This window comes from Hyla sarda, unplaced genomic scaffold (genome assembly GCF_029499605.1).
Source record: "Hyla sarda isolate aHylSar1 unplaced genomic scaffold, aHylSar1.hap1 scaffold_1284, whole genome shotgun sequence".
Taxonomy (NCBI): Eukaryota; Metazoa; Chordata; class Amphibia; order Anura; family Hylidae; genus Hyla; species Hyla sarda.
This window is the reverse complement of record NW_026607907.1, coordinates 1-22,406: the sequence shown is the minus strand read 5'-3', so window position 1 is coordinate 22,406 and position 22,406 is coordinate 1. Positions and strand designations below refer to the sequence as shown.

General features: G+C 46.0%; 10 non-coding genes across 10 annotated transcripts; all 10 read left to right on the top strand.

Annotated features, from left to right (window-relative positions):
* Window positions 1-181: 181 nt before the first annotated feature.
* Window positions 182-372, top strand: LOC130304580 (U2 spliceosomal RNA). Its single transcript, XR_008854324.1, has one exon. It is a non-coding gene; the product is annotated as a U2 spliceosomal RNA (small nuclear RNA).
* Window positions 373-2,457: 2,085 nt separating this feature from the next.
* LOC130304602 (U2 spliceosomal RNA) lies at window positions 2,458-2,648 on the top strand. Its single transcript, XR_008854344.1, has one exon. It is a non-coding gene; the product is annotated as a U2 spliceosomal RNA (small nuclear RNA).
* Window positions 2,649-4,724: 2,076 nt separating this feature from the next.
* Window positions 4,725-4,915, top strand: LOC130304579 (U2 spliceosomal RNA). The gene has a single exon (XR_008854323.1). It is a non-coding gene; the product is annotated as a U2 spliceosomal RNA (small nuclear RNA).
* A 2,105-nt stretch (window positions 4,916-7,020) lies between these two features.
* LOC130304605 (U2 spliceosomal RNA) lies at window positions 7,021-7,211 on the top strand. Its single transcript, XR_008854347.1, has one exon. It is a non-coding gene; the product is annotated as a U2 spliceosomal RNA (small nuclear RNA).
* A 2,090-nt stretch (window positions 7,212-9,301) lies between these two features.
* On the top strand, window positions 9,302-9,492 carry LOC130304578 (U2 spliceosomal RNA). Its single transcript, XR_008854322.1, has one exon. It is a non-coding gene; the product is annotated as a U2 spliceosomal RNA (small nuclear RNA).
* Window positions 9,493-11,581: 2,089 nt separating this feature from the next.
* On the top strand, window positions 11,582-11,774 carry LOC130304606 (U2 spliceosomal RNA). The gene has a single exon (XR_008854349.1). It is a non-coding gene; the product is annotated as a U2 spliceosomal RNA (small nuclear RNA).
* A 2,106-nt stretch (window positions 11,775-13,880) lies between these two features.
* On the top strand, window positions 13,881-14,071 carry LOC130304577 (U2 spliceosomal RNA). The gene has a single exon (XR_008854321.1). It is a non-coding gene; the product is annotated as a U2 spliceosomal RNA (small nuclear RNA).
* Window positions 14,072-16,177: 2,106 nt separating this feature from the next.
* Window positions 16,178-16,368, top strand: LOC130304621 (U2 spliceosomal RNA). The gene has a single exon (XR_008854357.1). It is a non-coding gene; the product is annotated as a U2 spliceosomal RNA (small nuclear RNA).
* Window positions 16,369-18,459: 2,091 nt separating this feature from the next.
* Window positions 18,460-18,649, top strand: LOC130304604 (U2 spliceosomal RNA). The gene has a single exon (XR_008854346.1). It is a non-coding gene; the product is annotated as a U2 spliceosomal RNA (small nuclear RNA).
* Window positions 18,650-20,741: 2,092 nt separating this feature from the next.
* LOC130304612 (U2 spliceosomal RNA) lies at window positions 20,742-20,932 on the top strand. The gene has a single exon (XR_008854353.1). It is a non-coding gene; the product is annotated as a U2 spliceosomal RNA (small nuclear RNA).
* Window positions 20,933-22,406: the final 1,474 nt, after the last annotated feature.

The window sequence follows — 22,406 nt, the reverse complement described above, 5'->3', positions numbered from 1 at the left end:
AATGGGCCCCTGTCTTGCTGCTTAGCAATAATGGTATGGGTTTAGGTTCTGCTGTGTGTACTGGTGGTTGACTGCCCCCCAGCCCAGAGTGTGCATGGAAAATTGTCTGGCAGCCTCCCTGACAGCAAGCAGTGATAGTGCCCATGAAGGGCACCTTGTTGGGCCCGCCCCTTTCACGGTTATCGCTTCTCGGCCTTTTGGCTAAGATCAAGTGTAGTATCTGTTCTTATCAGTTTAATATCTGATACGTCCCCTATCTGGGGACCATATATTAAATGGATTTTTGAGAACGGGGGCCGATTTCGAAGCTTGCTTCCGTCGCCCTATGCATTGACCCGATATGGCAGTATCTTCGGGTACAGTGCACCACCCCCTTACAGGGTTAAAAAGAAAGATTCCTACTTTCATTGCTACCTGCTTGCTGGCTAGCCAGCTAGCCAGCCCTGTGGGCCTTGCTGCTGCTGCAGCCAAAAAACAAAAGGTGGTGCTGCTGCTGCTTCTGCTGCTTCTGCTTCTGCTTGTGTCTGGCCGCTGTTGGAGCGTCCAGGCACAGGACTTCTGCTGCTGCTGACTAAATGGCCTCCTTAATTGGATCATTTGAGTAGCCAGCACACCTGTGCAGGTAGGGCATGACATGATAGGCAGCTGCCTTGATAGCGGGTGGGTGCTGAATGTTCCTAATTGACAAAATAAGATGAATGCTTATGAAGAAATATAAAATCTCATCCCTTCCCCAATATCGCGCCACACCCCTACCCCTTAATTCCCTGGTTGAACTTGATGGACATATGTCTTTTTTCGACCGTACTAACTATGTAACTATGTAACATAACATGGGGGGGGGGGGTCTCCTGGCTGTTCACACAGGTGTGTCATTGCTGTACATTGACCATGCATTGCTTCTGTGGTATTGCAAAGGCAAAGACAAATGCTTCCAGCCATCCATTGCACTAATGGATTGGTCATCAGCTGGCTGTCTATGTCCCGCATCAATATAGACCAAAGTACAGAGGGTTAGGCTATGCTATTGTGCACCTACCTGATGCATCAGAAGGTGCGAGGCCCTTGCTAAATTCTGTGCACAGACTTTGAGATCTATACTTTAGACTGTATCTAAACCTGCTCCAACATGGACTGACATTCTGGCCTACTTTCAGCCGATGCGACTTGTCTGTCGCTGAACAGTCGCTTTTTATGTATTCAGCACCTATGTATAATGTTGTAAAAATGCTCTAGAAGCTAAAGTCGCAGAAATGTCACACATATTTGGCCTGCAACTTTCTGTGCGACAAATTCAGACAGGAAAAATCAGTATAAATCCTTAGAAAATTATCCCCCAGTGTCTCCATCTGCTGGCGGTATTGAATAAGCATTGCTGCACTGATGGGGTATGCATTAGACGAAAAAAAAGAAGAAAAAGAAGAATAATACGCCCAGAAAAGAGGCGAAAAGGAGAAAAACGTAAAAAAACGTGAAAAAAAAGTAAGAGGAAGAGAAGGGAAAAAAAGGTGGAAATGGGTTTAAAAGTGATTTCGGCGGAGAAATATATATATATATATATATATATATATATATATATATATGCGCACACACACACATATATATATAAACGTATTCTCCGTTGAGATATTGCAGCCGCTGCTGTGTCCAGGCCCAGGAGCCTTAGCACTGTGCTGTGATGTCACTCAATACCACTGACATCACTAGGTGTAAACAACATCTCTCCTTTGCTGTGTATGTGACTATGGAGCTGTTTGGTGATGTCGTCTATTATGGCCTTCATAGAAGCAACAGGAGATTGTTGCATCCATCTAGAACCCTCAGAACTACAGTGCTATGATGTCACTCACTTCCACAGGCCTTGCAGAGTGTAAACAACAACAACCCAGCTTTGTTGTGTATGTAACCATAGGGATTTGTGATGTCACCTAGAACCTTCACAGCAGCGACAGCTTTATGAGGAGCATCAGCACTGCTCTGCCTGAGCAGAACCATCACCGCCATAGGTTGTCAAATAACCCGGGTTTAACCCACACAGGTAAGTCCAATGGGGTGCAGGCATGTCCTCTATGCTTACAGCTTCCCGTGGGTGTTGGTTTGATACCGTTTGGGGACAGCCAAGGAGGCATCTGCAGGCAACAAAGGTAGGTGTGTGCTTGTGTGTGTGTTTCCTATGCAGATCCTAAGCCCAGTGTCACATGCAAGTAGGAGGAGTAAGAAGGGTTCCTGGCAAATCCGGGTTATGGATTGCATTTAAAAAGGCCCCGTGGGAGTGCAATGGGCCCCTGTCTTGCTGCTTACCAATAATGGTATGGGTTTAGGTTCTGCTGTGTGTACTGGTGGTTGACTGCCCCCCAGCCCAGAGTGTGCATGGAAAATTGTCTGGCAGCCTCCCTGACAGCAAGCAGTGATAGTGCCCATGAAGGGCACCTTGTTGGGCCCGCCCCTTTCACGGTTATCGCTTCTCGGCCTTTTGGTTAAGATCAAGTGTAGTATCTGTTCTTATCAGTTTAATATCTGATACGTCCCCTATCTGGGGACCATATATTAAATGGATTTTTGAGAACGGGGGCAGATTTCGAAGCTTGCTTCCGTCGCCCTATGCATTGACCCGATATGGCAGTATCTTCGGGTACAGTGCACCACCCCCCTTACAGGGTTAAAAAGAAAGATTCCTACTTTCATTGCTACCTGCTTGCTGGCTAGCCAGCTAGCCAGCCCTGTGGGCCTTGCTGCTGCTGCAGCCAAAAAACAAAAGGTGGTGCTGCTTCTGCTGCTTCTGCTTCTGCTTGTGTCTGGCCGCTGTTGGAGCGTCCAGGCACAGGACTTCTGCTGCTGCTGACTAAATGGCCTCCTTAATTGGATCATTTGAGTAGCCAGCACACCTGTGCAGGTAGGGCATGACATGATAGGCAGCTGCCTTGATAGCGGGTGGGTGCTGAATGTTCCTAATTGACAAAATAAGATTAATGCTTATGAAGAAATATAAAATCTCATCCCTTCCCCAATATCGCGCCACACCCCTACCCCTTAATTCCCTGGTTGAACTTGATGGACATATGTCTTTTTTCGACCGTACTAACTATGTAACTATGTAACATAACATGGGGGGGGGGGGTCTCCTGGCTGTTCACACAGGTGTGTCATTGCTGTACATTGACCATGCATTGCTTCTGTGGTATTGCAAAGGCAAAGACAAATGCTTCCAGCCATCCATTGCACTAATGGATTGGTCATCAGCTGGCTGTCTATGTCCCGCATCAATATAGACCAAAGTACAGAGGGTTAGGCTATGCTATTGTGCACCTACCTGATGCATCAGAAGGTGCGAGGCCCTTGCTAAATTCTGTGCACAGACTTTGAGATCTATACTTTAGACTGTATCTAAACCTGCTCCAACATGGACTGACATTCTGGCCTACTTTCAGCCGATGCGACTTGTCTGTCGCTGAACAGTCGCTTTTTATGTATTCAGCACCTATGTATAATGTTGTAAAAATGCTCTAGAAGCTAAAGTCGCAGAAATGTCACACATATTTGGCCTGCAACTTTCTGTGCGACAAATTCAGACAGGAAAAATCAGTATAAATCCTTAGAAAATTATCCCCCAGCGTCTCCATCTGCTGGCGGTATTGAATAAGCATTGCTGCACTGATGGGGTATGCATTAGACGAAAAAAAAGAAGAAAAAGAAGAATAATACGCCCAGAAAAGAGGCGAAAAGGAGAAAAACGTAAAAAAACGTGAAAAAAAAGTAAGAGGAAGAGAAGGGAAAAAAAGGTGGAAATGGGTTTAAAAGTGATTTCGGCGGAGAAATATATATATATATATATATATATATATATATATATACGCGCACACACACACATATATATAAACGTATTCTCCGTTGAGATATTGCAGCCGCTGCTGTGTCCAGGCCCAGGAGCCTTAGCACTGTGCTGTGATGTCACTCAATACCACTGACATCACTAGGTGTAAACAACATCTCTCCTTTGCTGTGTATGTGACTATGAAGCTGTTTGGTGATGTCGTCTATTATGGCCTTCATAGAAGCAACAGGAGATTGTTGCATCCATCTAGAACCCTCAGAACTACAGTGCTATGATGTCACTCACTTCCACAGGCCTTGCAGAGTGTAAACAACAACAACCCAGCTTTGTTGTGTATGTAACCATAGGGATTTGTGATGTCACCTAGAACCTTCACAGCAGCGACAGCTTTATGAGGAGCATCAGCACTGCTCTGCCTGAGCAGAACCATCACCGCCATAGGTTGTCAAATAACCCGGGTTTAACCCACACAGGTAAGTCCAATGGGGTGCAGGCATGTCCTCTATGCTTACAGCTTCCCGTGGGTGTTGGTTTGATACCGTTTGGGGACAGCCAAGGAGGCATCTGCAGGCAACAAAGGTAGGTGTGTGCTTGTGTGTGTGTTTCCTATGCAGATCCTAAGCCCAGTGTCACATGCAAGTAGGAGGAGTAAGAAGGGTTCCTGGCAAATCCGGGTTATGGATTGCATTTAAAAAGGCCCCGTGGGAGTGCAATGGGCCCCTGTCTTGCTGCTTAGCAATAATGGTATGGGTTTAGGTTCTGCTGTGTGTACTGGTGGTTGACTGCCCCCCAGCCCAGAGTGTGCATGGAAAATTGTCTGGCAGCCTCCCTGACAGCAAGCAGTGATAGTGCCCATGAAGGGCACCTTGTTGGGCCCGCCCCTTTCACGGTTATCGCTTCTCGGCCTTTTGGCTAAGATCAAGTGTAGTATCTGTTCTTATCAGTTTAATATCTGATACGTCCCCTATCTGGGGACCATATATTAAATGGATTTTTGAGAACGGGGGCCGATTTCGAAGCTTGCTTCCGTCGCCCTATGCATTGACCCGATATGGCAGTATCTTCGGGTACAGTGCACCACCCCCTTACAGGGTTAAAAAGAAAGATTCCTACTTTCATTGCTACCTGCTTGCTGGCTAGCCAGCTAGCCAGCCCTGTGGGCCTTGCTGCTGCTGCAGCAGCCAAAAAACAAAAGGTGCTGCTGCTGCTGCTTCTGCTGCTTCTGCTTCTGCTTGTGTCTGGCCGCTGTTGGAGCGTCCAGGCACAGGACTTCTGCTGCTGCTGACTAAATGGCCTCCTTAATTGGATCATTTGAGTAGCCAGCACACCTGTGCAGGTAGGGCATGACATGATAGGCAGCTGCCTTGATAGCGGGTGGGTGCTGAATGTTCCTAATTGACAAAATAAGATGAATGCTTATGAAGAAATATAAAATCTCATCCCTTCCCCAATATCGCGCCACACCCCTACCCCTTAATTCCCTGGTTGAACTTGATGGACATATGTCTTTTTTCGACCGTACTAACTATGTAACTATGTAACATAACATGGGGGGGGGGGGGGGGGGGGGGTCTCCTGGCTGTTCACACAGGTGTGTCATTGCTGTACATTGACCATGCATTGCTTCTGTGGTATTGCAAAGGCAAAGACAAATGCTTCCAGCCATCCATTGCACTAATGGATTGGTCATCAGCTGGCTGTCTATGTCCCGCATCAATATAGACCAAAGTACAGAGGGTTAGGCTATGCTATTGTGCACCTACCTGATGCATCAGAAGGTGCGAGGCCCTTGCTAAATTCTGTGCACAGACTTTGAGATCTATACTTTAGACTGTATCTAAACCTGCTCCAACATGGACTGACATTCTGGCCTACTTTCAGCCGATGCGACTTGTCTGTCGCTGAACAGTCGCTTTTTATGTATTCAGCACCTATGTATAATGTTGTAAAAATGCTCTAGAAGCTAAAGTCGCAGAAATGTCACACATATTTGGCCTGCAACTTTCTGTGCGACAAATTCAGACAGGAAAAATCAGTATAAATCCTTAGAAAATTATCCCCCAGTGTCTCCATCTGCTGGCGGTATTGAATAAGCATTGCTGCACTGATGGGGTATGCATTAGACGAAAAAAAAGAAGAAAAAGAAGAATAATACGCCCAGAAAAGAGGCGAAAAGGAGAAAGACGTAAAAAAACGTGAAAAAAAAGTAAGAGGAAGAGAAGGGAAAAAAAGGTGGAAATGGGTTTAAAAGTGATTTCGGCGGAGAATATATATATATATATATATATATATATATATATATATATATATATATACGCGCACACACACACATATATATAAACGTATTCTCCGTTGAGATATTGCAGCCGCTGCTGTGTCCAGGCCCAGGAGCCTTAGCACTGTGCTGTGATGTCACTCAATACCACTGACATCACTAGGTGTAAACAACATCTCTCCTTTGCTGTGTATGTGACTATGGAGCTGTTTGGTGATGTCGTCTATTATGGCCTTCATAGAAGCAACAGGAGATTGTTGCATCCATCTAGAACCCTCAGAACTACAGTGCTATGATGTCACTCACTTCCACAGGCCTTGCAGAGTGTAAACAACAACAACCCAGCTTTGTTGTGTATGTAACCATAGGGATTTGTGATGTCACCTAGAACCTTCACAGCAGCGACAGCTTTATGAGGAGCATCAGCACTGCTCTGCCTGAGCAGAACCATCACCGCCATAGGTTGTCAAATAACCCTGGTTTAACCCACACAGGTAAGTCCAATGGGGTGCAGGCATGTCCTCTATGCTTACAGCTTCCCGTGGGTGTTGGTTTGATACCGTTTGGGGACAGCCAAGGAGGCATCTGCAGGCAACAAAGGTAGGTGTGTGCTTGTGTGTGTGTTTCCTATGCAGATCCTAAGCCCAGTGTCACATGCAAGTAGGAGGAGTAAGAAGGGTTCCTGGCAAATCCGGGTTATGGATTGCATTTAAAAAGGCCCCGTGGGAGTGCAATGGGCCCCTGTCTTGCTGCTTAGCAATAATGGTATGGGTTTAGGTTCTGCTGTGTGTACTGGTGGTTGACTGCCCCCCAGCCCAGAGTGTGCATGGAAAATTGTCTGGCAGCCTCCCTGACAGCAAGCAGTGATAGTGCCCATGAAGGGCACCTTGTTGGGCCCGCCCCTTTCACGGTTATCGCTTCTCGGCCTTTTGGCTAAGATCAAGTGTAGTATCTGTTCTTATCAGTTTAATATCTGATACGTCCCCTATCTGGGGACCATATATTAAATGGATTTTTGAGAACGGGGGCCGATTTCGAAGCTTGATTCCGTCGCCCTATGCATTGACCCGATATGGCAGTATCTTCGGGTACAGTGCACCACCCCCTTACAGGGTTAAAAAGAAAGATTCCTACTTTCATTGCTACCTGCTTGCTGGCTAGCCAGCTAGCCAGCCCTGTGGGCCTTGCTGCTGCTGCAGCCAAAAAACAAAAGGTGGTGCTGCTGCTGCTTCTGCTGCTTCTGCTTCTGCTTGTGTCTGGCCGCTGTTGGAGCGTCCAGGCACAGGACTTCTGCTGCTGCTGACTAAATGGCCTCCTTAATTGGATCATTTGAGTAGCCAGCACACCTGTGCAGGTAGGGCATGACATGATAGGCAGCTGCCTTGATAGCGGGTGGGTGCTGAATGTTCCTAATTGACAAAATAAGATGAATGCTTATGAAGAAATATAAAATCTCATCCCTTCCCCAATATCGCGCCACACCCCTACCCCTTAATTCCCTGGTTGAACTTGATGGACATATGTCTTTTTTCGACCGTACTAACTATGTAACTATGTAACATAACATGGGGGGGGGGGGGTCTCCTGGCTGTTCACACAGGTGTGTCATTGCTGTACATTGACCATGCATTGCTTCTGTGGTATTGCAAAGGCAAAGACAAATGCTTCCAGCCATCCATTGCACTAATGGATTGGTCATCAGCTGGCTGTCTATGTCCCGCATCAATATAGACCAAAGTACAGAGGGTTAGGCTATGCTATTGTGCACCTACCTGATGCATCAGAAGGTGCGAGGCCCTTGCTAAATTCTGTGCACAGACTTTGAGATCTATACTTTAGACTGTATCTAAACCTGCTCCAACATGGACTGACATTCTGGCCTACTTTCAGCCGATGCGACTTGTCTGTCGCTGAACAGTCGCTTTTTATGTATTCAGCACCTATGTATAATGTTGTAAAAATGCTCTAGAAGCTAAAGTCGCAGAAATGTCACACATATTTGGCCTGCAACTTTCTGTGCGACAAATTCAGACAGGAAAAATCAGTATAAATCCTTAGAAAATTATCCCCCAGTGTCTCCATCTGCTGGCGGTATTGAATAAGCATTGCTGCACTGATGGGGTATGCATTAGACGAAAAAAAAGAAGAAAAAGAAGAATAATACGCCCAGAAAAGAGGCGAAAAGGAGAAAAACGTAAAAAAACGTGAAAAAAAAGTAAGAGGAGGAGAAGGGAAAAAAAGGTGGAAATGGGTTTAAAAGTGATTTCGGCGGAGAAATATATATATATATATATATATATATATATATATATATATATATACGCGCACACACACACATATATATAAACGTATTCTCCGTTGAGATATTGCAGCCGCTGCTGTGTCCAGGCCCAGGAGCCTTAGCACTGTGCTGTGATGTCACTCAATACCACTGACATCACTAGGTGTAAACAACATCTCTCCTTTGCTGTGTATGTGACTATGGAGCTGTTTGGTGATGTCGTCTATTATGGCCTTCATAGAAGCAACAGGAGATTGTTGCATCCATCTAGAACCCTCAGAACTACAGTGCTATGATGTCACTCACTTCCACAGGCCTTGCAGAGTGTAAACAACAACAACCCAGCTTTGTTGTGTATGTAACCATAGGGATTTGTGATGTCACCTAGAACCTTCACAGCAGCGACAGCTTTATGAGGAGCATCAGCACTGCTCTGCCTGAGCAGAACCATCACCGCCATAGGTTGTCAAATAACCCGGGTTTAACCCACACAGGTAAGTCCAATGGGGTGCAGGCATGTCCTCTATGCTTACAGCTTCCCGTGGGTGTTGGTTTGATACCGTTTGGGGACAGCCAAGGAGGCATCTGCAGGCAACAAAGGTAGGTGTGTGCTTGTGTGTGTGTTTCCTATGCAGATCCTAAGCCCAGTGTCACATGCAAGTAGGAGGAGTAAGAAGGGTTCCTGGCAAATCCGGGTTATGGATTGCATTTAAAAAGGCCCCGTGGGAGTGCAATGGGCCCCTGTCTTGCTGCTTAGCAATAATGGTATGGGTTTAGGTTCTGCTGTGTGTACTGGTGGTTGACTGCCCCCCAGCCCAGAGTGTGCATGGAAAATTGTCTGGCAGCCTCCCTGACAGCAAGCAGTGATAGTGCCCATGAAGGGCACCTTGTTGGGCCCGCCCCTTTCACGGTTATCGCTTCTCGGCCTTTTGGCTAAGATCAAGTGTAGTATCTGTTCTTATCAGTTTAATATCTGATACGTCCCCTATCTGGGGACCATATATTAAATGGATTTTTGAGAACGGGGGCCGATTTCGAAGCTTGCTTCCGTCGCCCTATGCATTGACCCGATATGGCAGTATCTTCGGGTACAGTGCACCACCCCCTTACAGGGTTAAAAAGAAAGATTCCTACTTTCATTGCTACCTGCTTGCTGGCTAGCCAGCTAGCCAGCCCTGTGGGCCTTGCTGCTGCTGCAGCCAAAAAACAAAAGGTGGTGCTGCTGCTGCTTCTGCTGCTTCTGCTTCTGCTTGTGTCTGGCCGCTGTTGGAGCGTCCAGGCACAGGACTTCTGCTGCTGCTGACTAAATGGCCTCCTTAATTGGATCATTTGAGTAGCCAGCACACCTGTGCAGGTAGGGCATGACATGATAGGCAGCTGCCTTGATAGCGGGTGGGTGCTGAATGTTCCTAATTGACAAAATAAGATTAATGCTTATGAAGAAATATAAAATCTCATCCCTTCCCCAATATCGCGCCACACCCCTACCCCTTAATTCCCTGGTTGAACTTGATGGACATATGTCTTTTTTCGACCGTACTAACTATGTAACTATGTAACATAACATGGGGGGGGGGGGGGGGTCTCCTGGCTGTTCACACAGGTGTGTCATTGCTGTACATTGACCATGCATTGCTTCTGTGGTATTGCAAAGGCAAAGACAAATGCTTCCAGCCATCCATTGCACTAATGGATTGGTCATCAGCTGGCTGTCTATGTCCCGCATCAATATAGACCAAAGTACAGAGGGTTAGGCTATGCTATTGTGCACCTACCTGATGCATCAGAAGGTGCGAGGCCCTTGCTAAATTCTGTGCACAGACTTTGAGATCTATACTTTAGACTGTATCTAAACCTGCTCCAACATGGACTGACATTCTGGCCTACTTTCAGCCGATGCGACTTGTCTGTCGCTGAACAGTCGCTTTTTATGTATTCAGCACCTATGTATAATGTTGTAAAAATGCTCTAGAAGCTAAAGTCGCAGAAATGTCACACATATTTGGCCTGCAACTTTCTGTGCGACAAATTCAGACAGGAAAAATCAGTATAAATCCTTAGAAAATTATCCCCCAGTGTCTCCATCTGCTGGCGGTATTGAATAAGCATTGCTGCACTGATGGGGTATGCATTAGACGAAAAAAAAGAAGAAAAAGAAGAATAATACGCCCAGAAAAGAGGCGAAAAGGAGAAAAACGTAAAAAAACGTGAAAAAAAAGTAAGAGGAAGAGAAGGGAAAAAAAGGTGGAAATGGGTTTAAAAGTGATTTCGGCGGAGAAATATATATATATATATATATATATATATATATATATATACGCGCACACACACACATATATATAAACGTATTCTCCGTTGAGATATTGCAGCCGCTGCTGTGTCCAGGCCCAGGAGCCTTAGCACTGTGCTGTGATGTCACTCAATACCACTGACATCACTAGGTGTAAACAACATCTCTCCTTTGCTGTGTATGTGACTATGGAGCTGTTTGGTGATGTCGTCTATTATGGCCTTCATAGAAGCAACAGGAGATTGTTGCATCCATCTAGAACCCTCAGAACTACAGTGCTATGATGTCACTCACTTCCACAGGCCTTGCAGAGTGTAAACAACAACAACCCAGCTTTGTTGTGTATGTAACCATAGGGATTTGTGATGTCACCTAGAACCTTCACAGCAGCGACAGCTTTATGAGGAGCATCAGCACTGCTCTGCCTGAGCAGAACCATCACCGCCATAGGTTGTCAAATAACCCGGGTTTAACCCACACAGGTAAGTCCAATGGGGTGCAGGCATGTCCTCTATGCTTACAGCTTCCCGTGGATGTTGGTTTGATACCGTTTGGGGACAGCCAAGGAGGCATCTGCAGGCAACAAAGGTAGGTGTGTGCTTGTGTGTGTGTTTCCTATGCAGATCCTAAGCCCAGTGTCACATGCAAGTAGGAGGAGTAAGAAGGGTTCCTGGCAAATCCCGGGTTATGGATTGCATTTAAAAAGGCCCCGTGGGAGTGCAATGGGCCCCTGTCTTGCTGCTTAGCAATAATGGTATGGGTTTAGGTTCTGCTGTGTGTACTGGTGGTTGACTGCCCCCCAGCCCAGAGTGTGCATGGAAAATTGTCTGGCAGCCTCCCTGACAGCAAGCAGTGATAGTGCCCATGAAGGGCACCTTGTTGGGCCCCGCCCCTTTCACGGTTATCGCTTCTCGGCCTTTTGGCTAAGATCAAGTGTAGTATCTGTTCTTATCAGTTTAATATCTGATACGTCCCCTATCTGGGGGACCATATATTAAATGGATTTTTGAGAACGGGGGCCGATTTCGAAGCTTGCTTCCGTCGCCCTATGCATTGACCCCGATATGGCAGTATCTTCAGGTACAGTGCACCACCCCCTTACAGGGTTAAAAAGAAAGATTCCTACTTTCATTGCTACCTGCTTGCTGGCTAGCCAGCTAGCCAGCCCTGTGGGCCTTGCTGCTGCTGCAGCAGCCAAAAAACAAAAGGTGGTGCTGCTGCTGCTTCTGCTGCTTCTGCTTCTGCTTGTGTCTGGCCGCTGTTGGAGCGTCCAGGCACAGGACTTCTGCTGCTGCTGACTAAATGGCCTCCTTAATTGGATCATTTGAGTAGCCAGCACACCTGTGCAGGTAGGGCATGACATGATAGGCAGCTGCCTTGATAGCGGGTGGGTGCTGAATGTTCCTAATTGACAAAATAAGATTAATGCTTATGAAGAAATATAAAATCTCATCCCTTCCCCAATATCGCGCCACACCCCTACCCCTTAATTCCCTGGTTGAACTTGATGGACATATGTCTTTTTTCGACCGTACTAACTATGTAACTATGTAACATAACATGGGGGGGGGGGGGGGGTCTCCTGGCTGTTCACACAGGTGTGTCATTGCTGTACATTGACCATGCATTGCTTCTGTGGTATTGCAAAGGCAAAGACAAATGCTTCCAGCCATCCATTGCACTAATGGATTGGTCATCAGCTGGCTGTCTATGTCCCGCATCAATATAGACCAAAGTACAGAGGGGTTAGGCTATGCTATTGTGCACCTACCTGATGCATCAGAAGGTGCGAGGCCCTTGCTAAATTCTGTGCACAGACTTTGAGATCTATACTTTAGACTGTATCTAAACCTGCTCCAACATGGACTGACATTCTGGCCTACTTTCAGCCGATGCGACTTGTCTGTCGCTGAACAGTCGCTTTTTATGTATTCAGCACCTATGTATAATGTTGTAAAAATGCTCTAGAAGCTAAAGTCGCAGAAATGTCACACATATTTGGCCTGCAACTTTCTGTGCGACAAATTCAGACAGGAAAAATCAGTATAAATCCTTAGAAAATTATCCCCCAGTGTCTCCATCTGCTGGCGGTATTGAATAAGCATTGCTGCACTGATGGGGTATGCATTAGACGAAAAAAAAGAAGAAAAAGAAGAATAATACGCCCAGAAAAGAGGCGAAAAGGAGAAAAACGTAAAAAAACGTGAAAAAAAAGTAAGAGGAAGAGAAGGGAAAAAAAGGTGGAAATGGGTTTTAAAAGTGATTTCGGCGGAGAAATATATATATATATATATATATATATATATATATATATATATATATATACGCGCACACACACACATATATATAAACGTATTCTCCGTTGAGATATTGCAGCCGCTGCTGTGTCCAGGCCCAGGAGCCTTAGCACTGTGCTGTGATGTCACTCAATACCACTGACATCACTAGGTGTAAACAACATCTCTCCTTTGCTGTGTATGTGACTATGGAGCTGTTTGGTGATGTCGTCTATTATGGCCTTCATAGAAGCAACAGGAGATTGTTGCATCCATCTAGAACCCTCAGAACTACAGTGCTATGATGTCACTCACTTCCACAGGCCTTGCAGAGTGTAAACAACAACAACCCAGCTTTGTTGTGTATGTAACCATAGGGATTTGTGATGTCACCTAGAACCTTCACAGCAGCGACAGCTTTATGAGGAGCATCAGCACTGCTCTGCCTGAGCAGAACCATCACCGCCATAGGTTGTCAAATAACCCCGGGTTTAACCCACACAGGTAAGTCCAATGGGGTGCAGGCATGTCCTCTATGCTTAACAGCTTCCCGTGGGTGTTGGTTTGATACCGTTTGGGGACAGCCAAGGAGGCATCTGCAGGCAACAAAGGTAGGTGTGTGCTTGTGTGTGTGTTTCCCTATGCAGATCCTAAGCCCAGTGTCACATGCAAGTAGGAGGAGTAAGAAGGGTTCCTGGCAAATCCGGGTTATGGATTGCATTTAAAAAGGCCCCGTGGGAGTGCAATGGGCCCCTGTCTTGCTGCTTAGCAATAATGGTATGGGTTTAGGTTCTGCTGTGTGTACTGGTGGTTGACTGCCCCCCAGCCCAGAGTGTGCATGGAAAATTGTCTGGCAGCCTCCCTGACAGCAAGCAGTGATAGTGCCCATGAAGGGCACCTTGTTGGGCCCGCCCCCTTTCACGGTTATCGCTTCTCGGCCTTTTGGCTAAGATCAAGTGTAGTATCTGTTCTTATCAGTTTAATATCTGATACGTCCCCTATCTGGGGACCATATATTAAATGGATTTTTGAGAACGGGGGCCGATTTCGAAGCTTGCTTCCGTCGCCCTATGCATTGACCCGATATGGCAGTATCTTCGGGTACAGTGCACCACCCCCTTACAGGGTTAAAAAGAAAGATTCCTACTTTCATTGCTACCTGCTTGCTGGCTAGCCAGCTAGCCAGCCCTGTGGGCCTTGCTGCTGCTGCAGCCAAAAAACAAAAGGTGGTGCTGCTGCTGCTGCTGCTTCTGCTGCTTCTGCTTCTGCTTGTGTCTGGCCGCTGTTGGAGCGTCCAGGCACAGGACTTCTGCTGCTGCTGACTAAATGGCCTCCTTAATTGGATCATTTGAGTAGCCAGCACACCTGTGCAGGTAGGGCATGACATGATAGGCAGCTGCCTTGATAGCGGGTGGGTGCTGAATGTTCCTAATTGACAAAATAAGATTAATGCTTATGAAGAAATATAAAATCTCATCCCTTCCCCAATATCGCGCCACACCCCTACCCCTTAATTCCCTGGTTGAACTTGATGGACATATGTCTTTTTCGACCGTACTAACTATGTAACTATGTAACATAACATGGGGGGGGGGGGGGGGGGGGTCTCCTGGCTGTTCACACAGGTGTGTCATTGCTGTACATTGACCATGCATTGCTTCTGTGGTATTGCAAAGGCAAAGACAAATGCTTCCAGCCATCCATTGCACTAATGGATTGGTCATCAGCTGGCTGTCTATGTCCCGCATCAATATAGACCAAAGTACAGAGGGTTAGGCTATGCTATTGTGCACCTACCTGATGCATCAGAAGGTGCGAGGCCCTTGCTAAATTCTGTGCACAGACTTTGAGATCTATACTTTAGACTGTATCTAAACCTGCTCCAACATGGGACTGACATTCTGGCCTACTTTTCAGCCGATGCGACTTGTCTGTCGCTGAACAGTCGCTTTTTATGTATTCAGCACCTATGTATAATGTTGTAAAAATGCTCTAGAAGCTAAAGTCGCAGAAATGTCACACATATTTGGCCTGCAACTTTCTGTGCGACAAATTCAGACAGGAAAAATCTGTATAAATCCTTAGAAAATTATCCCCCAGTGTCTCCATCTGCTGGCGGTATTGAATAAGCATTGCTGCACTGATGGGGTATGCATTAGACGAAAAAAAAGAAGAAAAAGAAGAATAATACACCCAGAAAAGAGGCGAAAAGGAGAAAAACGTAAAAAACGTGAAAAAAAAGTAAGAGAAGAGAAGGGAAAAAAAGGTGGAAATGGGTTTAAAAGTGATTTCGGCGGAGAAATATATATATATATATATATATATATATATATATATATATATATATATACGCGCACACACACACATATATATAAACGTATTCTCCGTTGAGATATTGCAGCCGCTGCTGTGTCCAGGCCCAGGAGCCTTAGCACTGTGCTGTGATGTCACTCAATACCACTGACATCACTAGGTGTAAACAACATCTCTCCTTTGCTGTGTATGTGACTATGGAGCTGTTTGGTGATGTCGTCTATTATGGCCTTCATAGAAGCAACAGGAGATTGTTGCATCCATCTAGAACCCTCAGAACTACAGTGCTATGATGTCACTCACTTCCACAGGCCTTGCAGAGTGTAAAAAACAACAACCCAGCTTTGTTGTGTATGTAACCATAGGGATTTGTGATGTCACCTAGAACCTTCACAGCAGCGACAGCTTTATGAGGAGCATCAGCACTGCTCTGCCTGAGCAGAACCATCACCGCCATAGGTTGTCAAATAACCCGGGGTTTAACCCACACAGGTAAGTCCAATGGGGTGCAGGCATGTCCTCTATGCTTACAGCTTCCCGTGGGTGTTGGTTTGATACCGTTTGGGGACAGCCAAGGAGGCATCTGCAGGCAACAAAGGTAGGTGTGTGCTTGTGCGTGTGTTTCCTATGCAGATCCTAAGCCCAGTGTCACATGCAAGTAGGAGGAGTAAGAAGGGTTCCTGGCAAATCCGGGTTATGGATTGCATTTAAAAAGGCCCCGTGGGAGTGCAATGGCCCCTGTCTTGCTGCTTAGCAATAATGGTATGGGTTTAGGTTCTGCTGTGTGTACTGGTGGTTGACTGCCCCCCAGCCCAGAGTGTGCATGGAAAATTGTCTGGCAGCCTCCCTGACAGCAAGCAGTGATAGTGCCCATGAAGGGCACCTTGTTGGGCCCGCCCCTTTCACGGTTATCGCTTCTCGGCCTTTTGGCTAAGATCAAGTGTAGTATCTGTTCTTATCAGTTTAATATCTGATACGTCCCCTATCTGGGGACCATATATTAAATGGATTTTTGAGAACGGGGGCCGATTTCGAAGCTTGCTTCCGTCGCCCTATGCATTGACCCGATATGGCAGTATCTTCGGGTACAGTGCACCACCCCCTTACAGGGTTAAAAAGAAAGATTCCTACTTTCATTCCTACCTGCTTGCTGGCTAGCCAGCTAGCCAGCCCTGTGGGCCTTGCTGCTGCTGCAGCCAAAAAACAAAAGGTGGTGCTGCTGCTGCTTCTGCTGCTTCTGCTTCTGCTTGTGTCCGGGCCCGCTGTTGGAGCGTCCAGGCACAGGACTTCTGCTGCTGCTGACTAAATGGCCTCCTTAATTGGATCATTTGAGTAGCCAGCACACCTGTGCAGGTAGGGCATGACATGATAGGCAGCTGCCTTGATAGCGGGTGGGTGCTGAATGTTCCTAATTGACAAAATAAGATTAATGCTTATGAAGAAATATAAAATCTCATCCCTTCCCCAATATCGCGCCACACCCCCTACCCCTTAATTCCCTGGTTGAACTTGATGGACATATGTCTTTTTTCGACCGTACTAACTATGTAACTATGTAACATAACATGGGGGGGGGGTCTCCTGGCTGTTCACACAGGTGTGTCATTGCTGTACATTGACCATGCATTGCTTCTGTGGTATTGCAAAGGCAAAGACAAATGCTTCCAGCCATCCATTGCACTAATGGATTGGTCATCAGCTGGCTGTCTATGTCCGCATCAATATAGACCAAAGTACAGAGGGTTAGGGCTATGCTATTGTGCACCTACCTGATGCATCAGAAGGTGCGAGGCCCTTGCTAAATTCTGTGCACAGACTTTGAGATCTATACTTTAGACTGTATCTAAACCTGCTCCAACATGGACTGACATTCTGGCCTACTTTCAGCCGATGCGACTTGTCTGTCGCTGAACAGTCGCTTTTTATGTATTCAGCACCTATGTATAATGTTGTAAAAAATGCTCTAGAAGCTAAAGTCGCAGAAATGTCACACATATTTGGCCTGCAACTTTCTGTGCGACAAATTCAGACAGGAAAAATCAGTATAAATCCTTAGAAAATTATCCCCCAGTGTCTCCATCTGCTGGCGGTATTGAATAAGCATTGCTGCACTGATGGGGTATGCATTAGACGAAAAAAAAGAAGAAAAAGAAGAATAATACGCCCAGAAAAGAGGCGAAAAGGAGAAAAAACGTAAAAAAAACGTGAAAAAAAAGTAAGAGGAAGAGAAGGGAAAAAAAGGTGGAAATGGGTTTAAAAGTGATTTCGGCGGAGAAATATATATATATATATATATATATATATATATATATATATATACGCGCACACACACACATATATATAAACGTATTGTCCGTTGAGATATTGCAGCCGCTGCTGTGTCCAGGCCCAGGAGCCTTAGCACTGTGCTGTGATGTCACTCAATACCACTGACATCACTAGGTGTAAACAACATCTCTCCTTTGCTGTGTATGTGACTATGGAGCTGTTTGGTGATGTCGTCTATTATGGCCTTCATAGAAGCAACAGGAGATTGTTGCATCCATCTAGAACCCTCAGAACTACAGTGCTATGATGTCACTCACTTCACAGGCCTTGCAGAGTGTAAACAACAACAACCCAGCTTTGTTGTGTATGTAACCATAGGGATTTGTGATGTCACCTAGAACCTTCACAGCAGCGACAGCTTTATGAGGAGCATCAGCACTGCTCTGCCTGAGCAGAACCATCACCCGCCATAGGTTGTCAAATAACCCGGGTTTAACCCACACAGGTAAGTCCAATGGGGTGCAGGCATGTCCTCTATGCTTACAGCTTCCCGTGGGTGTTGGTTTGATACCGTTTGGGGACAGCCAAGGAGGCATCTGCAGACAACAAAGGTAGGTGTGTGCTTGTGTGTGTGTTTCCTATGCAGATCCTAAGCCCAGTGTCACATGCAAGTAGGAGGAGTAAGAAGGGTTCCTGGCAAATCCGGGTTATGGATTGCATTTAAAAAGGTCCCGTGGGAGTGCAATGGGCCCCTGTCTTGCTGCTTAGCAATAATGGTATGGGTTTAGGTTCTGCTGTGTGTACTGGTGGTTGACTGCCCCCCAGCCCAGAGTGTGCATGGAAAATTGTCTGGCAGCCTCCCTGACAGCAAGCAGTGATAGTGCCCATGAAGGGCACCTTGTTGGGCCCGCCCCTTTCACGGTTATCGCTTCTCGGCCTTTTGGCTAAGATCAAGTGTAGTATCTGTTCTTATCAGTTTAATATCTGATACGTCCCTATCTGGGGACCATATATTAAATGGATTTTTGAGAACGGGGGCCGATTTCGAAGCTTGCTTCCGTCGCCCTATGCATTGACCCGATATGGCAGTATCTTCGGGTACAGTGCACCACCCCCTTACAGGGTTAAAAAGAAAGATTCCTACTTTCATTGCTACCTGCTTGCTGGCTAGCCAGCTAGCCAGCCCTGTGGGCCTTGCTGCTGCTGCAGCCAAAAAACAAAAGGTGGTGCTGCTGCTGCTTCTGCTGCTTCTGCTTCTGCTTGTGTCTGGCCGCTGTTGGAGCGTCCAGGCACAGGACTTCTGCTGCTGCTGACTAAATGGCCTCCTTAATTGGATCATTTGAGTAGCCAGCACACCTGTGCAGGTAGGGCATGACATGATAGGCAGCTGCCTTGATAGCGGGTGGGTGCTGAATGTTCCTAATTGACAAAATAAGATTAATGCTTATGAAGAAATATAAAATCTCATCCCTTCCCCAATATCGCGCCACACCCCTACCCCTTAATTCCCTGGTTGAACTTGATGGACATATGTCTTTTTTCGACCGTACTAACTATGTAACTATGTAACATAACATGGGGGGGGGGGGGGGTCTCCTGGCTGTTCACACAGGTGTGTCATTGCTGTACATTGACCATGCATTGCTTCTGTGGTATTGCAAAGGCAAAGACAAATGCTTCCAGCCATCCATTGCACTAATGGATTGGTCATCAGCTGGCTGTCTATGTCCCGCATCAATATAGACCAAAGTACAGAGGGTTAGGCTATGCTATTGTGCACCTACCTGATGCATCAGAAGGTGCGAGGCCCTTGCTAAATTCTGTGCACAGACTTTGAGATCTATACTTTAGACTGTATCTAAACCTGCTCCAACATGGACTGACATTCTGGCCTACTTTCAGCCGATGCGACTTGTCTGTCGCTGAACAGTCGCTTTTTATGTATTCAGCACCTATGTATAATGTTGTAAAAATGCTCTAGAAGCTAAAGTCGCAGAAATGTCACACATATTTGGCCTGCAACTTTCTGTGCGACAAATTCAGACAGGAAAAATCTGTATAAATCCTTAGAAAATTATCCCCCAGTGTCTCCATCTGCTGGCGGTATTGAATAAGCATTGCTGCACTGATGGGGTATGCATTAGACGAAAAAAAAGAAGAAAAAGAAGAATAATACGCCCAGAAAAGAGGCGAAAAGGAGAAAAACGTAAAAAAACGTGAAAAAAAAGTAAGAGGAAGAGAAGGGAAAAAAAGGTGGAAATGGGTTTAAAAGTGATTTCGGCGGAGAAATATATATATATATATATATATATATATATATATATATATATATACGCGCACACACACACATATATATAAACGTATTCTCCGTTGAGATATTGCAGCCGCTGCTGTGTCCAGGCCCAGGAGCCTTAGCACTGTGCTGTGATGTCACTCAATACCACTGACATCACTAGGTGTAAACAACATCTCTCCTTTGCTGTGTATGTGACTATGGAGCTGTTTGGTGATGTCGTCTATTATGGCCTTCATAGAAGCAACAGGAGATTGTTGCATCCATCTAGAACCCTCAGAACTACAGTGCTATGATGTCACTCACTTCCACAGGCCTTGCAGAGTGTAAACAACAACAACCCAGCTTTGTTGTGTATGTAACCATAGGGATTTGTGATGTCACCTAGAACCTTCACAGCAGCGACAGCTTTATGAGGAGCATCAGCACTGCTCTGCCTGAGCAGAACCATCACCGCCATAGGTTGTCAAATAACCCGGGTTTAACCCACACAGGTAAGTCCAATGGGGTGCAGGCATGTCCTCTATGCTTACAGCTTCCCGTGGGTGTTGGTTTGATACCGTTTGGGGACAGCCAAGGAGGCATCTGCAGGCAACAAAGGTAGGTGTGTGCTTGTGTGTGTGTTTCCTATGCAGATCCTAAGCCCAGTGTCACATGCAAGTAGGAGGAGTAAGAAGGGTTCCTGGCAAATCCGGGTTATGGATTGCATTTAAAAAGGCCCCGTGGGAGTGCAATGGGCCCCTGTCTTGCTGCTTAGCAATAATGGTATGGGTTTAGGTTCTGCTGTGTGTACTGGTGGTTGACTGCCCCCCAGCCCAGAGTGTGCATGGAAAATTGTCTGGCAGCCTCCCTGACAGCAAGCAGTGATAGTGCCCATGAAGGGCACCTTGTTGGGCCCGCCCCTTTCACGGTTATCGCTTCTCGGCCTTTTGGCTAAGATCAAGTGTAGTATCTGTTCTTATCAGTTTAATATCTGATACGTCCCCTATCTGGGGACCATATATTAAATGGATTTTTGAGAACGGGGGCCGATTTCGAAGCTTGCTTCCGTCGCCCTATGCATTGACCCGATATGGCAGTATCTTCGGGTACAGTGCACCACCCCCTTACAGGGTTAAAAAGAAAGATTCCTACTTTCATTGCTACCTGCTTGCTGGCTAGCCAGCTAGCCAGCCCTGTGGGCCTTGCTGCTGCTGCAGCCAAAAAACAAAAGGTGGTGCTGCTGCTGCTTCTGCTGCTTCTGCTTCTGCTTGTGTCTGGCCGCTGTTGGAGCGTCCAGGCACAGGACTTCTGCTGCTGCTGACTAAATGGCCTCCTTAATTGGATCATTTGAGTAGCCAGCACACCTGTGCAGGTAGGGCATGACATGATAGGCAGCTGCCTTGATAGCGGGTGGGTGCTGAATGTTCCTAATTGACAAAATAAGATTAATGCTTATGAAGAAATATAAAATCTCATCCCTTCCCCAATATTGCGCCACACCCCTACCCCTTAATTCCCTGGTTGAACTTGATGGACATATGTCTTTTTTCGACCGTACTAACTATGTAACTATGTAACATAACATGGGGGGGGGGGGGGGGTCTCCTGGCTGTTCACACAGGTGTGTCATTGCTGTACATTGACCATGCATTGCTTCTGTGGTATTGCAAAGGCAAAGACAAATGCTTCCAGCCATCCATTGCACTAATGGATTGGTCATCAGCTGGCTGTCTATGTCCCGCATCAATATAGACCAAAGTACAGAGGGTTAGGCTATGCTATTGTGCACCTACCTGATGCATCAGAAGGTGCGAGGCCCTTGCTAAATTCTGTGCACAGACTTTGAGATCTATACTTTAGACTGTATCTAAACGTGCTCCAACATGGACTGACATTCTGGCCTACTTTCAGCCGATGCGACTTGTCTGTCGCTGAACAGTCGCTTTTTATGTATTCAGCACCTATGTATAATGTTGTAAAAATGCTCTAGAAGCTAAAGTCGCAGAAATGTCACACATATTTGGCCTGCAACTTTCTGTGCGACAAATTCAGACAGGAAAAATCTGTATAAATCCTTAGAAAATTATCCCCCAGTGTCTCCATCTGCTGGCGGTATTGAATAAGCATTGCTGCACTGATGGGGTATGCATTAGACGAAAAAAAAGAAGAAAAAGAAGAATAATACACCCAGAAAAGAGGCGAAAAGGAGAAAAACGTAAAAAAACGTGAAAAAAAAGTAAGAGGAAGAGAAGGGAAAAAAAGGTGGAAATGGGTTTAAAAGTGATTTCGGCGGAGAAATATATATATATATATATATATATATATATATATATATACGCGCACACACACACATATATATAAACGTATTCTCCGTTGAGATATTGCAGCCGCTGCTGTGTCCAGGCCCAGGAGCCTTAGCACTGTGCTGTGATGTCACTCAATACCACTGACATCACTAGGTGTAAACAACATCTCTCCTTTGCTGTGTATGTGACTATGGAGCTGTTTGGTGATGTCGTCTATTATGGCCTTCATAGAAGCAACAGGAGATTGTTGCATCCATCTAGAACCCTCAGAACTACAGTGCTATGATGTC